The sequence below is a fragment of the Theropithecus gelada genome, chromosome 11, assembly GCF_003255815.1.
Source record: "Theropithecus gelada isolate Dixy chromosome 11, Tgel_1.0, whole genome shotgun sequence".
NCBI lineage: Eukaryota > Metazoa > Chordata > Mammalia > Primates > Cercopithecidae > Theropithecus > Theropithecus gelada.
The window spans coordinates 118,147,339-118,166,180 of record NC_037679.1 but is presented as its reverse complement, the minus strand read 5'-3'; the positions used below and the strand labels follow the sequence as shown (position 1 = coordinate 118,166,180).

The window sequence follows — 18,842 nt, the reverse complement described above, 5'->3', positions numbered from 1 at the left end:
TATTTAATATGAATTTCAATCCTGTAGGAAATGCACATATTATGTATCACATCCCAAATTTATTTCACCATGATTTCCTTGTAAAAAATCATACAACTATTGTTATCCTCCTAAAGATAGAATGTCATTTGGGAAATGAGTAACTTTTTGATCCTTGTCATATTACACAGACAAGAACTGAATATAATAAAGTTGGTTTAGAAAGAAAGAAAATAAGGTTAATAATAGCCAGCATCCAAATAACATTTTACGGCTTAAACATATTTTCATATATATTATTTCTTTCAGAAGCATATTTTCCTCTTTCATATTCACTCACCCTCCACCTCACTGCCTTTCTCCTGAAATCATATGACTGGGCATTCTGAGCGCTGAGTCATTCCAGTTCCAAGTAAATACCTCCTCATAGAACACTTTGCTTATGTGCTCAAAGAGGTGAGATAAGGCAACACTGTTTTTGGTAGCAAAAAAGTAGAAATTATCTGATATTTACCAAGGGAGCAATGAGTAAACAAAGAGCATGAAAACAATGCATGTTAGTTAAAATGAATGAACTAGCTTTATATGCAATAGCATGCATAAGTCTTAAAAACATGATTTTGGGTGATAGTAAATGGGACAAAATTAAAATAAGCAAAAATAGGACTGAGTTTTGAAATCACTGGCAAATAACAATGAGAAGGAAGAGGTGCTATAGATAATGGTGACATGAATGGAGTTAATTCTCGTCAAAACTTAGGTAATCTTATTAGTGTAAGGCTTGGAAAATTAGGAGGGCCACAGTTGTTTTAATGCTCTCTCTCTCACTGTTTCTTGTATTGCTCTGTATTTCCTGAGAATCTCATTCACATTCAAGATTTCATTTGTCAACATATATGCTAATGACACACACATTTATATTTCCACCTCACACTTTTCTCTTGAACGGCAGGTCCGTATATCCATTGTCTGGCTGAACATTTTTACTTGGATATCTTGCAGACAATTCGAACATCGTATGTCTCAAACAATTCATGATTCCACACTACTCTCTCCCTCTTCTATGAAGAAACACATAAAAGTCACTCCTCTTCTTGTATTTTCCATCTCTTACTTACAAATGGCACTCAAGCCAAAACCCATTTGTCATTCCCAACCCACCACCCTTCCCCACATCAAATGTGATCATATTCTTTCCCTTCTCCCTTCTTCCTTCTCCGTTTCTTTCCAGCCCAGTCCCTCCTCTATGTCTCTTCTTCCACTACCCCAATTCATTTTCCTTAATGATGTTTTCCTGGGTTATTGTACTATCTCTTTAAACATATCTCTGCATCTAGGATGGTTGTTTTCCAAAACATCCTCTACGTGTTTGTCAGATCTTCCCTAATCTCACGGGTTTCATATATATCTCTATTTTCCATCACATCTTTTGGTGACCTCCCTTAATTTTTGATTAAGTATAAACTCCTTAGCATGGCTTCAAAAGTCTTGATTTGTTAAACCAATAACTACTACCCCTTAACGATGATCTTCTACAACTGTTTCCTACACTTCTTCCTCTTCCCCTCTTTCCCACCGTTGGCTCTTCCAAACTCCAGCCATATCAACCTACACACCTTTTCCTGTGTATTTCTGCATGCTTGGAATGCCCTTCTCAACCCTGTCCTTTGATGTGCCTCTATACTTCCTTTTAAGACTCTAAGAAATGCAGTTATCTTGTACTCCTTCATAAATCAAAAACTATGCAATAGAAGCATCACATACATTTTGACTTATAGTTATTTTGATCCATTAGAATAAAAACAGTGAAAATGAGGGCATTGAATTTCTAAAAGCAATATTTGAATCCATTGGACTGGTAAATCTGAATAATCTAGAATACTCTCATACGGAATATCATTTCAGAAATAAAATAGGAATTTTTATGGTTTATGAAACATTTGTGGGATTCGTAAATGCAAACAAATTATCCTTCAGTTTTAAGCATCTTTAGGGCAGGAACTGTGTGTGTTTATTTTATAAGCTCCGTAGCCCATAATTCCATGCTTTACACATTACTAAGCACTCAGCAAATGTTTGTTATATTGAAAAACTGATTATGATGCCATGGGAACACATGATGTCAAAACATTTAATAATAGATATTATTTTATCTCACAGAAATAAGGCAAATGTTAACTAGGTGTGCTCACTAAGTTTTTGAAATATCACTTTGAAAATTGAATATTACTGTGTTTATGTACCCATTGTAAATAAATGATGCAAGGAAAAGGTGTTTGCAAGATATCTAGAAATATATTTAGTTTCCTGTATACTTAAAAAAATGCCTTTAAACATACTTTATATTGCTTTCTTACACTCTGGATTTTTTAAAAAATATATTACTTTCAAAGATACCTTCTGGTAAAATAATGAGAACAAATTGCCATTAGTTCCACTCAATATAACGGGAAACTATGTCGTAGAGAAGAATTCTTTATTTGAAAGCATTTAAACAAATAACATATTAACCACTTTTTACCAACAATTCATAATTTAAAACAGAAAAGTAGGGGAATGAAGCAATATATTGAGGTAGGAAGCATTTAGGTAGCACAGGTGAAAAGTAACCTTTAAATATTTGCCAGTCTATTTCCTCAGTTTTCACTTTCTTGTCATAAATACTTATACAGAAGTAGTGACTTGATAATTAGCTCATGGATAGTGATTTGGTATAAATTAAGTACTTGTTTCCATTCAGGGACACCAGAGTAATCAGCAACTGGGACAGGTGAATCTAATTTACAATTTTTTCCTTTAACCGAATTTTATAGGGCATACAGTTAAGTAGACAACATTACTATTTTTCTCCTTGGTAAATAAGTTAAATGATCATTTTGGTTTCAAAAGTGAATATTATATGCCTAGGAGTGAGAAATTAGATAAAATATATATGTATGTTGGAGCTTTTTTAATTAAAAAGGACAGCATATATTATTGTAATGTTTAGACGTGACAGTAATTTAAGGAAGAAAGCTTTAAGTTTATACACTCTGAAATGTGTATGTTTGAACAATAAAACATCAGCTTCAATTCTACTGATGGGTATTTTACTTCTGTGTTGTAACAGCCAGTGTGTTCTGTGTCATAGAACACTGTATTATTGTGTACCTGGGGACTCGTTGAAGAAAATGGAGTGAAAGGTACAAACTTACGCAATATTTCCTCACTAGAGATCATTCTCTGAGACCATAAGTAGAGGATTGTTTGCTCCATGGGCAAATATGTATGATTATTTTTGTATTAAAGTACTGAAATAACCTGTATCATATACTATACCATTTAATTTCTACCATATAATTTCTCTTTTATTGAAATAATTTTGATAAATGATTTGAATGATGTCTGCCTTTTGGTTTTTTCACAAATTGCAGAATCAGGGCATCCAGCTACTTTTCTCTGCCTGGAGATATAGAGAGAAATATGGAGATAGATAAATGGGCAAAGACAGAGAGAAACAGAAGGAGAGACAGAGATCCATACATATGCTTTTAAAAGCAGATAAAAGAGAGCACTGAACAAGAGGCTAAAGAAAAAATTATTATTTTCATCATTTGATTGGCTGCTGCTAACTTTTCAGAAAAGATTAATCATCATCAGAAAACATTTTGAAGACCCATGCCCCATGCTGTTTTCATACTCTTTAAAGCCATTTAGACTGACAGAATCCTTGTATTCTAGGAGCTTACAACCCAAGCCAGATAATGCGGTATGCATCTACAAGGCAGAGATTGTAGAATAAAGCTCAGAATAAATACCAAAAAAAAAAAAAAAAAAAAAAGGAATTAAAAATTAGAAGGCCCGAAATGCAGGAGTGTGATGAGTAGACAAAAAGAACTTTGCTGAAGTTTGATCTTCTCTAATACAGTGTCTTCAAATAGATCTGGCACCAAGATCATTATTATCATATGACTACTTCCCAGATCCTGGATCAGGCCTACTGTTTATTAAGATAAATGTAGATGTGTCTGCAAAGGAGCACTTCAAACTAACAGACCTTCATAATGCTGTGTGACTAGTTTGGGATTTTTTTTTTTTTAATCATTGCCTTATCATTTGCCTTAGGTCATTTCTGAAAGCCCTATTGTGTCATGAACTGAATTATGCTATGATTTGAGTTTATTCCTTCATATTTGAAAAGCCTTCCAGGACTATCCTTCTCTGATTTGCACTTAAGTGAAATTAAAAGTCTGACTGTTAGGTAGTGCCTTTAGACCAGCTGAAATAGCTCCTCCAGCTTACATCCTTAGGGCCTCGTTAGGAAGAGGCTCACAGCATGCCTGACACCGGTTAATATTTGCAGAGCTCATTTACCTACATTGGAAACAAACCAAAAAAAGGCCAGATGAATTCTACTGAAGTGAAGAAGGCTGAGGGCATCAGTGCCCATCATCTGGGTCACCCTTCTCTGTCGGAAGTGGATGACCCACCAGGCAGTGACTCCTTAGCTCTTTGAAACTGGCAAAACCTGTTGAAAATGGGTCTTCAAGTGTGTTTGTTGTTAAACATTCCACAGGACAAAATAGGTAACCCATAACCTTGAGAGAAAAGGGGAGTAAAAATAGGATTCCTTTCCAAAACAATATATGTCCTTTACATGGACCAAGTTAGCCATAGGGTTTGTTTTCCCAGAGGGTAAAGGATAATATTCACACGATCGTGGCTCTTCCCTGATGGGATTGTAAGCCACAGTTTTTTCCTAATTAGAAATACAGAGTATGGTGGTTTGCAGTTACTTCGAGAAAATTACTTGTTAGTTTCCTCATTACTAATTCTCTTTACTATATGGCATTTAGATTAAGGTATCCATTTGAGGAAAATCTGTGCCAATAGTTATGCGCCAAAAGTCCTCAACAACTGAACACTGTCTTCTCTATCAACCCTGATATCAGACTTACTTAGGAGTCATTACTTTTGTCTAATTATGAGGATGACTTTGAATAAAACTAGATAAGTGTACTTAAATAATATGCACTAGCTTACTAATCCAGAAGCATTCTCAACCTTTGTTTATCATTAGATTAACTAGAGATTTTAGAGTACCTGATCTGTTTGCTAAAGAAACTCTGGTCTATTGTATCTCTTTCTATAAAAGCACAATGGAGAAAACATGTCAACACTCTTGAACCCCAGTAGGATTTTTAAAACTTAATAACTGTCAAAAAAAATTCAGTGACCAACCCAGGCTCAGGATTTTTCTAATGTCTTTTCTACCGATCTCTTTCCTTCTGTTTACTGCCAGTATTCTTGAGGGAATAAAATGTCTTCAGCATTGCTCAGAATTCTCCTTACCAATGATTTCTATTAAATTTTCCCATTTACCATAAATTTTTCTTCAACACCATATTTTTGTATCCTTAGGTTGCTTCTAGAGTTCTGACTTTTTTGGGAAGACTTCTTGAATTTGGAATTGTTAGGAAAGTGTGTACACACTTTGGGGCTTTTGTTACTGGATACTATATGACTCCAGTGGACATTCTGAAGAGCAGAGTGTGAATTTCCCTTTTCCCTGGACCGTCACTAACAACTGTGTATTAACTTTTTTAATCTTTATCAGTTTTATGGATGACAGTTTAAAGTGTGAGCCAGGACTTTTAAGTTGTCATTTGTAGTCACTCTGCTTTTCCTCTTTGCAACATTTGATTCTATTGGGTGTATCCAACCACTTGAACCTCTCATCTCCTGACTTTTTATAATATTATTTCTTAATTGATTTCTAGCCAACTGTTATTATTTAGCCTCTATAACTAATATTCATTAATAGTAAACATACTGGCCTTGGCTCTGACTTTCTCAATGCTTATACTCTGTGTCTAATAAACAAATCCTCTGGGTATATTCAGAATTTCAAACTCTGTATACTTCAAAGCTGATCTGTGAAACATGGCCCATGTGACATTTCTGCTTGATATTGTAGCTATCTTCAAATATTTGACAGAGACTGGGACTTATAAGACTGCTGGACAATGCCAAAGGCACTTTTTGTTATTGTTTTATTGTCACGACAGCTGAAGTTCAGTAAGAAGTAACTTTTTTGTCCAAGATTATATGGTCAATAAGTGGGAGATTGAAGACCCTCTGGAAAAGGCCCTTTGGAAGTCTAGAATCTACCACTGCCTTTCAGGCAGGACTAAAACTTGGTGTTAGGATAACAATACCTCAGCATAGGAGCATCTGGAGTTAAGCCCACCACTTCACAGTGGAATGCCCCCAGCAAATAGAATCATCTCTTTGTGTTCAGTTTGCTCAGCTGCAAAGTGGGGATAATGATATCCACTTCAGCAAGGTTGTTGTGATCATGAAATAATACATATAGTAGTACTCTGTTACTTTTAAAGCTCCATAGGTAAAGGGAGGAGTGTGTTTGCACATGCTATTGTTTGTGTTTGGAGGTGGTGTATTATGAGGTCATCCCCTGAAAAATAATTTGTGCAACTTTGTTTTGAAACATATCACATCTTTACTGTCTAGAATTTTTTGTATTAAGCTGCTCTTCTCATGCAGGTTGATGTGTGGTCAATTCAGTTTGGGCCATAAAAATCTACAAAAGGGCCAGGCGCGGTGGCTCAAGCCTGTAATCCCAGCACTTTGGGAGGCCGAGACGGGCGGATCATGAGGTCAGGAGATCGAGACCATCTTGGCTAACACAGTGAAACCCCGTCTCTACTAAAAAATACAAAAAACTAGCCAGGCGAGGTGGTGGACACCTGTAGTCCCAGCTACTCGGGAGGCTGAGGCAGGAGAATGGCATGAACCTGGAAGGCGGAGCTTGCAGTGAGCTGAGATGTGGCCACTGCACTCCAGCCTGGGCGGCAGAGCGAGACTCCGTCTCAAAAAAAAAAAAAAAATAAAAAAAAAAAAAGTAAATCTACAAAAGAAAACACTTCAGTGGGGTTGGACCTCAGTACATTACTCAAGTGTCGCTTATATCCGTCCTTTCTTCCCTTTCTCTCTATGTAATCATGATTTTAGCTCAGGCCTTCTTTAACTTTCCTTTGTCCACTCCCTTCTCTTGAATCCATCTTCTAATAACAGAATATCACTTCTAATGAAAGAAAGATCACTGCCAATGGAGTGATCTTTCTAATAACAGAAAGTTGATCCTGTCACTTCATTGATTATAAACATTTAATGACCCAATGTTGCATATGTATGGTGCAAGGATGCAATGTAAATGTTGTAGCATCGCTTTTCAAGCTTACCCAACCTCCCCTATCCTCCTGGTCACTGGGCCATTCTTCTTTTAGTACATCAGGCTTGGAGTTCGAGAAATATGATGACGGATAGTGATTCTTTTTCTTCTATATATTTTTCCTACTATAGATGTTAAGACCATTAAAACTTCAGGAATATTGTAAAATTTAACATGTCTAACTGCATTCAAGTAATTTCTTATGTATTCATTTATTATCACTGAAACTTACTAGCATCTTTCTAGAAAAAAATACCTTTGACAATTTTATCATTTCATGATTTCCTAACAGAAAATAGTGGCATGTAAAGCTGAAAGCTAAGATGTTAATTTTTTTTTTCTCTTGATAGAGGGGGTGATCTGTATGCCATAATTAGTAGATTTTGCTTGTGCTTTTCTATATGTAATGGTTATTTGTATTGAGCTTTAATTATTGGATACCCAGAGATGAGAAGCTTTGCCTAAAGGCATATCCTGGTTAAAAATATTTTACCCGTTATCTGTTGTTGTTGAAAACACTGGGGAGAATATACTTTTCGTCCAAGTACTGTATTCTGAATAACGTTTCATCCATAAGGATTACAGATCTTTGCAGTCTGTCAGCATCATGTTTCTGCATAATTATTCACCTTGTCAATTACTCATATTTGAGTGTTGAATGACTAGTGTTAGGTTGAATGATACTGATCCCAGAATATTATCTGGAACGTGTTCCTTAAAATAAGCTGATAGATGAATTTGTTTTATCATATGCTATCTTCTAAAATTAGGCTTAGAAAATAATATATGGTTAAGAACTCAGTTAATGAGATGCTGGGTGATTAAGTCATTTCTATGCCTAATTGATGGATAATGAGTTCATTGGGAAAAATTTATTGAGTTTCAAAACCAAGTGACAGGTTACTCTAGTTGTTGACAGTAACAGGGAAAACACAAGATCTCAAAGTTAGTAAATTCATTGAATATTTTCTCTTAGAATAGAGTTTGTTACAAAATAAATATTTTTCTTAAGATTCAAATTATTTTCCACATTTTTTTATTTAAGAACAGAGAGTCAAATTTGTAATATTTATGGGAAAAATCCAAGGAGACAGAAGAGAAGCAGGGACTTTGTTTTACTTAACTTCTGGCCTTGAATTTGGCCTGACACATTGTAACAGTTCACAGAATGTTGGATAAAGGAATGAATGGTTAAGTGGATGGATGGATGGATGCACGGATAGATGAGTGAGTGAATGAAATAAAGACTTGTCAGGAAGTCAGCGAAATAGATATAATGAATGGAAATAATAGATTACCAAATTCCTAGGCACATGATATACCTGAGAATCATTTCATGCCAAAACACATCATATCACTCCAAATTAATGCCATTTTTCAAAATGATTGCTTTGATCCTTATAGGCTACTGTTCAAAGTAATTTTGAAAGTATTATTTTGTTTTTAACTTCAAAACAACTTTAAAGCTATATAAGAAAGCAACTTTATTGATTCATTATTTGATAAGAACATCCCAAAAATTTAACCAAATGTTAACCAAGTGCTCTGACCTAAGTTAGTAGACAGCAAGGGGCTCAAAATGACTTTTGTTCCTCTAAAATCACATATGTCTTCAGAGGAGTTTTGCTTTTTGAGGTGTGTCTCAAAGAATATTTGGCAGTTTCTGAGTGAAAATTCCAAAAAGCATTTGAACAATAGATTTACTGGAATAAGTTTGTTGTTTTCAAGGAGACTATTTTGAAGGGGCAAAACCCATTTGAAAGTATGTCTAAAAAGCAGTCTTATTAAACGATTATCCATACCTCAAAGCTACATTTAATGGCATAAAGATTACTGTGATTTGACCTACCGAGAAAGTTACAAATATGTATTGATGAATTTCTATGAAATTAAGACTTTTTTCCAAATATATATTCATTCTGGGTAAATGTTTGTTATTCCTGTGACCTCCTGAGCAGCAATAATTCAGTCTTATTTATTTTGTAAAATATTTCCCTGGTCAGAATGAAATTCTGAAATTTTAAAATATAGTACTAATGGTTTGTCAGTGCCAGGAGGATCAAGGATTTTTGTTTTATTAAATAAACATTTTTATTGCATTAGCTATTCTGGTGTAAAGCAATAAAATGATATGCTGCCTTTTCTACCGCCTTGCCCCCTTTAATGGGAATGTTAGTATGACCTACATGCTAATTAATTTAGTAAAATCATTTGAAAGGTTTTGGTTTTCTAAATGTGTTGGATTTTTCTTGTGAAAAAACCGACCTTGGTAGAAATTGCCTTTACTTTAATAACTAGTTCACCTCTAACCTCAGTCTTCAAGACTCCTTTTAAAGGAACAAAAGTAAAATAAATGAGGTACTCTGAAATAGTAAATGCTAACACAGAATCCTATATACTATCTTATTTTGGAACATTCATGGCTATTGTGTAGAACAGAGACAAAGGAAGTATAAAAGAAAGAGAGGCAAACTCTGATTGATGGAGGCAGAAGCCCATGTGTGGCACCATATTATTACTCTATTTCTTGTGCTTGGGTGAGATATGATTTTAATGCCATAAATACTGGTGCTTCACTTAATAGGTGGGATCCGGGGAATGACTTAGCTGACTTATTTATCTACATAATCTGAAGGCAGTGCCTATAAGGCTTCTATTAGGACAGGTTGTCTAATAGGAATTCATTGGCAAATCACTTATTGAAATTCAGAGTACAGTGACCCATAGGATAACTGTAATGAGCTGGATCTTCAATCTGTCCAGCCAAATCCCATTTAGATATCTATTTGAAACAGTTGTATTGCCCCAGTGAACAAGTAAGCATTTAGAGATTAGTAAATTATACCTGTTGACATTGAAAGGTGAGAAACAAGTTGTGACTAGATAAGTTGTATTTATTTCTCTGCATTTGTTTAATTATTGTTTTAATTAAGCTTATAGTTTCTACAAAGTAGGATGTTAAATGTATTTCACCTACTTTGAACTTAGTGCAGTATTTAAGTGTGTTATAATAATTGTATGCAATTCTGGGCGTTAATTTAGCTCAGTGAAGGATTTTAATGTTTTGGATTTATATTTACTTAATCAAATATTTATACCTTTTAAGAAGTTTAAAATGTTTAACTATGTATAAGAACGCCAAGATATCATAGAAATACTAATGAAACAAAAATGGAGATCAAATAGATTATGAAGCTGAAATGAAACTCTACTACAATGAAAATGGAAAGAAAACACTGAAGATAAACACTTGGAAATGAGAAAGTAAAATATCATTAGACTAATCAAAGAGAAGTACTAAAATGCTAAGCAGAAATAAGTTGTAATCATCATGGACAAACATAAAACAGAATATGTCCTATAACTTGGAACACTGCAGAGAATTTGGATATTGTTTTCATAGCATGCACCCTTCTCAATTCATGTGACAAAACACCATTATTTACCAAAAGACATTTTCTCACAAGTTTTACCTTCTCAGTTAACTATTCCATGCATAGATTTTTAATGCTATAGAAAGAATATGGTAATACCCTTAAAATTCCTGTATTTCTTTTATTATGGACAACTTATGCTTTTCTTTTGAGAAGTAAGCCACTGAACTCATTAAATGTATCTGAGAAAATGTATAATTATCCTTGCAATGAAATATATAAGTACATAAATTAATTGTATTATAGTTTCTTAAGTGTTAAGTTCTGCTAGAATTATGCTGGGTATAGCTGTTTTAATACACACAGCAGATAAACCTTAGGAATAATGTTGTAAGTTCTGGAAACTGGTATCAGGGAGGAATGAATCCAGGAACAGAAAATGACAAGGAGGAGAAAAGTAGAATGGTAACAAGTCTTGCTTTCCAAGGTGTATTATATTATAGTTCCCCAGAAGCAGTCCTTGAGACTAGGATTCGTGTGCTTCTTATTTATCAAGGAAGTGCTCCCAGGAGAAACCAGTAAAGTGGTGGGGGTGGCAGGACAGAGAAGGCCAGAGTCCTAGCAGGTTATGCTTTCAGAAGTCCTGATGTGGTCTCAAGGGGAGCTGTGGAATATAAATTACACCTCTGGATTGTTGTCATCTCAGGCAAGGGCACTGGACTTTCACACTGTCCTACTAGGCAGTCTTTGGCCATAAGCCTACAGGTAATGGGATGAAACACCCACTCCCAGGCACTTCCAGCTCCGTGTTCCTACACTGAAACAGGCCTAAGTGGCCTAAGGTATGCTCAGAGGAAAATTCACAGTGCTAAGCTGGAGAAACAAAGCCCATAGCCACTGAGACTTGGATGCTCCTAACCACTAAAGAGAGCATCAGGTCTGAGCAGCAATAGTGTCCACAAACAGCATTTCAAAATAGAAGTATTTACATTTGTTGCATTGTTACTGCTCTTTCTATATCTACTGTCACCTCCTGCTACTGTTCCTCCTGAACTCTCAAGGACCTGATGCTCTTGAGCCGCTGTCCAGATGCCCATGTCCAGGCCCACCCTCCTTCCTCAAACTGCTCCATGCTTAACCATGTACTTTCTCACCATACCCAATTAAAAGTCTCATTTCATTAGCACAGCTTCACTAAGTATTGAGAAGAGATGGGTTTGAACTCCTTCCCATTACTTTATCTTTTGTGTTTAAAGGCTGTTTGTTAACCTAAAACATCTCATCATAGTCCTTCAGACAGTTTAAGGGAAGAGGACTTGACATGGTTCAAGGAAAGAAGTTTTTCTGCAGGGAGGCCACCATGTGGGCGGAAAGGGGCCCTAGATTGTTAATTTTGCTTTCTATACTTCTGAACCCAAAGGTTTTTTTCATAGCTGCAACTTTGTGGGTTGAGTTACTTTGAGTTTCAAAATAACTCATGTCATGACAGCAAAATTATGGAAACAACGTCAAAAAAAAAAAAAAAAGTTTGATAATGAAGAAGTTAAAACTCTTTCAAAATACTCAAAATAGTTTGACAAACACAAGATAATAGGAGAAAAAAAATGGGAACATTTTTCATTTGTCTTAGCAATTATGAATATATTTTTTTTCTATTCCCCCTACTACCAGCGGGGTATGGCTGACTAAATTCTCATCTCTACGTAGGTTGATATACATGTAATTTGTTTGCAAGAAACCCTTGAAAATAATATGTATCAAGAGTGTTCACCATATTCATTCTTCAAATATTTATAGAGGACCTTTACTGTGATGAGACTCGTCTGAGCTGTGCTTAGCATACAATGATGCCTGTTTTCAAGGAAGATATACCCATTTATGTTCAATTTCAAGTACTTAGCCAAGACTAGAAAGCCAAGTGAAAATGATGAAGGGAATAGTCTCACAGTGGCTATCCAATAATATACTGTGACTTTATTTCTGATAAAAAGGCGTGATTTACTTCTATAATCATCCTCTGAACAGTTTTTTAATTTTTAAATTTTCAAAATAAAGTTTATACCCAATTTTCCATATACAATAACACATTATTATTATTAATTCTATCAGTGTCATTTATGAATTGTATTATTATATTATGAAAAATCAGAGCCCAAGAAAGAGAAAAATTCTTCTTCACCACTTTAAATGTAGTTTTTTCTCTCCAAGTATTTGATTTTTTGTGTGTTGTTTATACACTTTTATATCCTGCCCTTTTCACTTAAAATGAAAACATAAGCATTTTTCTGTTGTTACAAACTCTTCATAAATTTTTTTAATGCCTCCCAAACATTCCATTGAATGAGTTATTAGGTTAGCAGTTCCCTGACCGTTGGACACCTAACTTGTTTACAACTTTTTCTCTTTCACCCTTTTAAAAGGGGTATGAGCCAGACTTTTAGTGATTGAACCTTTCCATATAGCAATGAGTCCTTTGTTGTTTACTGAGCCTTTGCAGTGCTCATATATCTTCTTCCTGCCAACCAGAGCCTTCTATTGGGAATAAAACTTCATAATAGTCAGTAATGGGCTCTAGACAGGGTTGAGAATACCTTATACCTTTGACCACCGACTAAAGTCAAGTAAGTGGACTAGATCTCGATAGCACTAAATAACAGATGTTTCCATTGGCTGGTAACACATACAAGCAAAAAGCTACATGCGTATTTTGAGAGCTCAAGCAACCTTGAGGGTTGCCTGTGGGTGAGGTGTAGTTTACTACTGCTCTCCTGGATAACCTGGGAAATCTAGAGGAAGAAGAATCTCATAAGCTGTTTGCAGAGAGGAAAGCAGATTATATTGGAGCTGGTGCTGACGCTGGTCCTGGGCATACTGAGGGTTAGTCTGATGGACTGAAAGATAGAATGTTCCTTCTTAAGTTCCGAATTTACTTCTAGAGAGTGACTGAAGGTCTCCGGGACTGGGGAGGGGAAGGTTCTTTGAAATAAACGTGTCTTGAGTGGGGTGTGTCTGTGTGCGTGATTGTGTGTGTGTGTGTATTCAAGTGAGAACATTCTATTTGTAAAAGGCCTGACTAGCACTTTGAAAGTGATAAAATTCGTTGTACTTTTCGCAGATCAGGATCATCTCTTTGGTAAGAATTTAGGGCAGCAATTAGTCTGGCATCGATTTTCACAGCAGAGTGTTGATGTATGTTTACTGTCCCAGAAACACTTTCGTTCTAATGTAAAGTTACCTCTTGCCATTATTTCAGTGGAATGTGCAAGAACGGAGGTAAGGTCACAAGATGCAGGAAAGCAGATGTTGATAACCTATGTATGTGTGGGAACAGGACATAGATAGGGTAGGTCATGGCTAGGATAAGTTTACTACTTCCAATATCCTGGCCTTTTCTAGAAAACTATTTTAGAAAGCACGTATTACTTTGAAACAGCAGTAGGCAAAGTAATACCAAACTCTGATGTAATCATCAAGAAACCCATATTTGTAATAAGGTTAATTAAATTTGCTGCAGTCTTGAGACAAGCCTCCTGTAAGTGTGCCAGTAAATCTGGTCTTGCTTTATCAAACTGAAGGGCACCCCCTCCTTCTCCCAGAACGAGTAGCTCATTGCCAGAGGACACACGCAGGCTGGCAACAATAACTAATATGTTATGAGAGGTTAGACAAGTTTAAATAGGATTCGTCTCTGAACTGAAGGGCAAATTGTAAGAAATTTCTTTGTCTGCTTGTGATGCTGTTAAATTGAAAGCACAATGGGAGGTTTGGTGGAAGCAACAAAGGTTGAAATGATGGCCTGCTGCTTGGAGCAAGCATCATGGTTTCCCCAGTGGTCCAGACATCTGCTGACAACAGCCACTCCTGGTCAGGTTCTGCTCCACACTGGGCGCAAGAACACTTTGCACCATTTAACTCATCAGCGTCTTCGAGCTCTACAGTGTGCTTCACATCAAGAATGTTTACGTAATAAAACAGAGCTAATTAAACATTTCAAAGGGAAACATTATTTTAACACTAATTAGATATGATTACAATTCTTTTTTTTTCCTGCGCCAGTGCTGAAGTGCAGTAAAGCACCCTCATTTTGTTTTCTGTGCTCACTTTTATAACAAAGTCTTAGCAAATAAAGCAATACTATCCTGTCCTATGGCATTACTTCCAGTATGATAAAGGTTCAAAAACCTTTATCAAATTTAAGATTTTTTTTTTAAGAACAACTACAGTAACAACAATAAATCGAGTATATTTGTGTTGGTGGATAAGCATGTTAACTTTTATTCATATATAGCTTTTTTTCTGAAACACTTTAAAAGCGATGTTCTGTTATTGTTTTGTTTGAAACCTGTCAGGTCTGTACAAGGAAAAAGTATCTCCATTTCACAGGTAGGGAGTCCAGGGCGCGGATAGGATAAGTATGTCAGGAGCAAAGCAAGGCTGGCTAAGAGGTGTGTCTCACTCAGAGCTTGCTTTCTGGGAACACCCCGCTATAAGGGTCATGAAAGAACTTTTGCTCAAGATAGCTAAAACCTACCGGATAAAAACTCATAAAATGTTCATGGAAGTCATGCTGGATTGGGAATAAATAGACAAAAGACCTCTTTAATCAATGACATATGAAATGCTGTAATATGCTTTTAACTAATTAATGAATAAAAATCTTTGAACTCTCAAAAAAATTAGTTGTACCCATGACATATGCCAACTTTCATTTTTATTTAAAAATATAGGATAGGAATGAAAGCCTAAAGAAATTCACAAAGATTTGAGATAAGATTTCTACAGAATAGAAAATACAGGTATGGTGGAAAACAAATCAGTTGAAAGCCTTTCAGTGATAAAGGAAGACTGAGAGTTTAAAATGTTTGAATACTTTTTGATGAATTCAATGAGACATTTTCTTTGCTTCTTCAAGGCCAGAAACAAAATATAGGGGGACTATCAAACATATTATGATAGAATAAATATATTTTATATGGTCTTGAGAAATAGTAAGCTTGTTATTATTATTATTATTTTTTACTTCTTGCCTCATATTCTATGAACTCACTTTCAAGAAAGAGAGACATTGTCTAGCCACGGGTTTTCTGCAGTCCTAATTAAAAAGAACTGCAATGAGAAGTTTTTCATTTCAACTTCCAACCCAAGCTTGAGGGCATAGCAGTAACTGCAGAGTATATTGTGTTCATTTTGCTGTTTGAGTAGTTCAGGAAAAAGGAGTTGCCTTTCAAACACCAAACAACTAATATGATTCCCTCAGGACACTGCTGTCACATCAAGATTTCTTAAAAACAAAAAACAAAAAACAAAAAACAAAAAAACACACACACACACAACAAAAAGCTCACACATTGTCATCATCATCATCTCTACTACCACCTTCAAAATAGTTAAAGTTTCAACAAATGTATCAGACAGAACTTTTCTTCAATTGTAAATAGTTAATTGATATTTTGGCTGTGATGTTACCAGTAACACCCAAATAAATTATAGATGATACACTGTCTCATTAGGTAGCCATATCAATATTTTTTTAATCCAATGACTGTGTATAATTTTTTTCATGAACTATACATTCACTATGTACATACACCTTTGCAGATATTTCTAAAACTTTGCAAAGGGAAATTAGAGTATAATACACATACTTAGTAAGTTAAAATGTTGCTCCGTCCTCCTCTAACCAGGTCTCATTCCCAACTTTCTCATTGCTATTCTTATTATCCCGATTTTCCCAGTTCGTCATGACTATAAACATGGAACCACCTTTTAGTCCTTCATCTCTTCTGACATTTACACCAAATGCATTAATAAGTTACACAATATTTTTTCTGTGATCTTGCTCAGTGTTTTTAATTTTGTTATTCCACTGACCATTTTTTATACAAATCCTCTTCACCTCACTCTCATATATCGCTTTATAAGTAGTCTTCCTTCCTGATTTTGTTTTTAAATTTATCTCCTGTGCAATGATCATGTTTTCCTAAAACAAAGCCTTTGTTTCATTGATGAATGAAAAAATATTTTTTCAAAAAGTTCGCTTTCTTTCCACTGAGATCTTGCCTTTGCCACCAGCCCTGCAACTCTTCTTTTCTAACCAAGACCTCAGATCTTTTCATTTACCATGTCCAGCAACGATGTTGCAGCCCTTGTTTTACTTGGTGGCTCTGCTGAATGTGAGGTATTGACTAATTCGTCCTTTTCACAATTTTTACCTCTATTGGCTTTTAAGAAAATGTTAGGTTAGCTTTATCTTTATCTTTCTTGCTACCCTATCTAAGCTCCTTTATATCATCTTCTTCCTTGGCCCTTGCCTTAAATGATAATTATCTTGCAGGTTCTATTGGGCGTTTTACCTTCTATTTTACCAATTTTCTTTGGGTAATTTCATTCAGGTCAATGGCTTTGACTGCTACCTAAATGCTCATGGTCACCAAATTTTTATCTTCAGTCCATAAACTTATCCATGACAACTTTTTACTCGCCATTTTCACTTGAAGGTACCACACACAGCTTAATTTCACATTTTCAAATTGATGATATTTTCTTCAGTCCAACCAAAATCAATTCTTCTGTAATCTACATCCTTGTAAGACTCCTCAATAGAAAAATATTTATTTAGCACCTTCTCACGGCCAGGCATTTTTCTTTTCTGGCATTGAGGATATAATAGTGCAGTAAATAGAGAAAATCCAGGTTGCAAGGAGCATACATTTTAGTAAAGGAGAAAAACAAGTCGTATACATATTGTACAATGAATTTCTAACAACTATGTGAGATATAACTAATAATGAATGGCACATATTTGAAGTATACAATTTGATAAATATTGACATATGTATGGATCCAAAAAGTAGTCACCATTATCAAAATACTGAACATGCCCTACACCCCTAAAAGTTTTCTCATGTGCCTAGGTGTTTTCTGTCACTGTAGATTAGTTTGCATTTTCTAGAAGTTTATACAAATGTGATTATACACATTTATTTTTTTCAATGTTCTTTTTTGTGAGGGGGGCGTCTGGTTTCACTCACCATAATTATTTAGGTTTATCCATGTCATTGTGTGTATCACATAATACATTATTTATTATTGCAGAGCAATATCCCATTGTATGTATTTGTTTGTTCCTCAGTTTTATTCATCTGTTGTAAATATCTGAGTTGTTTCTAGATTGGCTATTACAAATAAAGCAGATAATGAATATTTGTGTGCAAATTTTTTTATGGCCATATTCTTGAATATCTTTTGAGTAAATACCTAGAACGGGAATGACTGGATCATAGGGTAGATGCACATATAACTTTTTATGAAACTGCGACTGTTTTCCTACCAGGAGAATACAATAGTAGTTCCAGTTCCTTCGGGCTGCCACTTGTTGTGGCTGGTGTTTTTAATTTTAGTCATTCTAATGGATAGGTGTATCTGTCATTTTAATTTACGTTTATCTAATGACTAATGACGTTGAGAATATTTTCATGTGCTTATTTGCCATCTCCATATCTTCTTTAGTGAAATGTCGGTACAAATCTCGTGCCCATTTTTAAATTGGGTTTTTTTTATTGTTATTATTATTGAGTTTTGAGAGTCTTTTATATATTTTGGATCATAAGTTCTTTATCAATATATGATTTGTATTTCCTGTAGCCTGTGTCTTGACTATTTATTCTTTTAAAAATATCTTTTGACAATTTTTGATGAAATCAACTTATTTTTTCTTTTATATTATTTTGCTGTAGTATCCAAGCAATATTTGCCTCACCCAACACAACAAAGATTTTCTTCTATGTTTTCTTCCAGAATTTTTGTAGTTTTAGGGTTTATATTTAGGTCTGTGATCCATTTTGAATCAATATTGGCATATGAGGCAAAGTGGAGATCGAAGTTTTTATTTTTCCATATGAATAACCAGCTGTTCCAGCACCACTTATTAAAAACTCTGTACTTTATCCCCTAAGTTTTTTTGTACCTTCATCAAAAATCAGTTTTCAATATATCTGTGGGTTAAATTTTTGGTTTTTATTTTTATTTTTAGAGACGGTCTCCCTCTGTCACCCAGGCTTTAGTGCAATGGAGTGATCATAGCTTACTATAAACTCACACTCCTTGGCTGAAGATATCCTCCTGCTTCAGCCTTCCAAGTAGCCAGGACTACATGCATGCCACCATACCCAGCTAACCCTTTCTTTCTTTCTTTCTTTCTTTCTTTCTTTCTTTCTTTCTTTCTTTCTTTCTTTCTTTCTTTCTTTCTTTCTTTCTCT

At 35.0% G+C, this 18,842-nt stretch overlaps 1 protein-coding gene across 2 annotated transcripts in view; it reads left to right on the top strand.

Moving 5' to 3' along the window:
• Nucleotides 1-18,842, top strand: part of SOX5 (SRY-box 5) — a 1,043,232-nt gene that overhangs the window by 398,790 nt on the left and 625,600 nt on the right. The window lies entirely within an intron of this gene.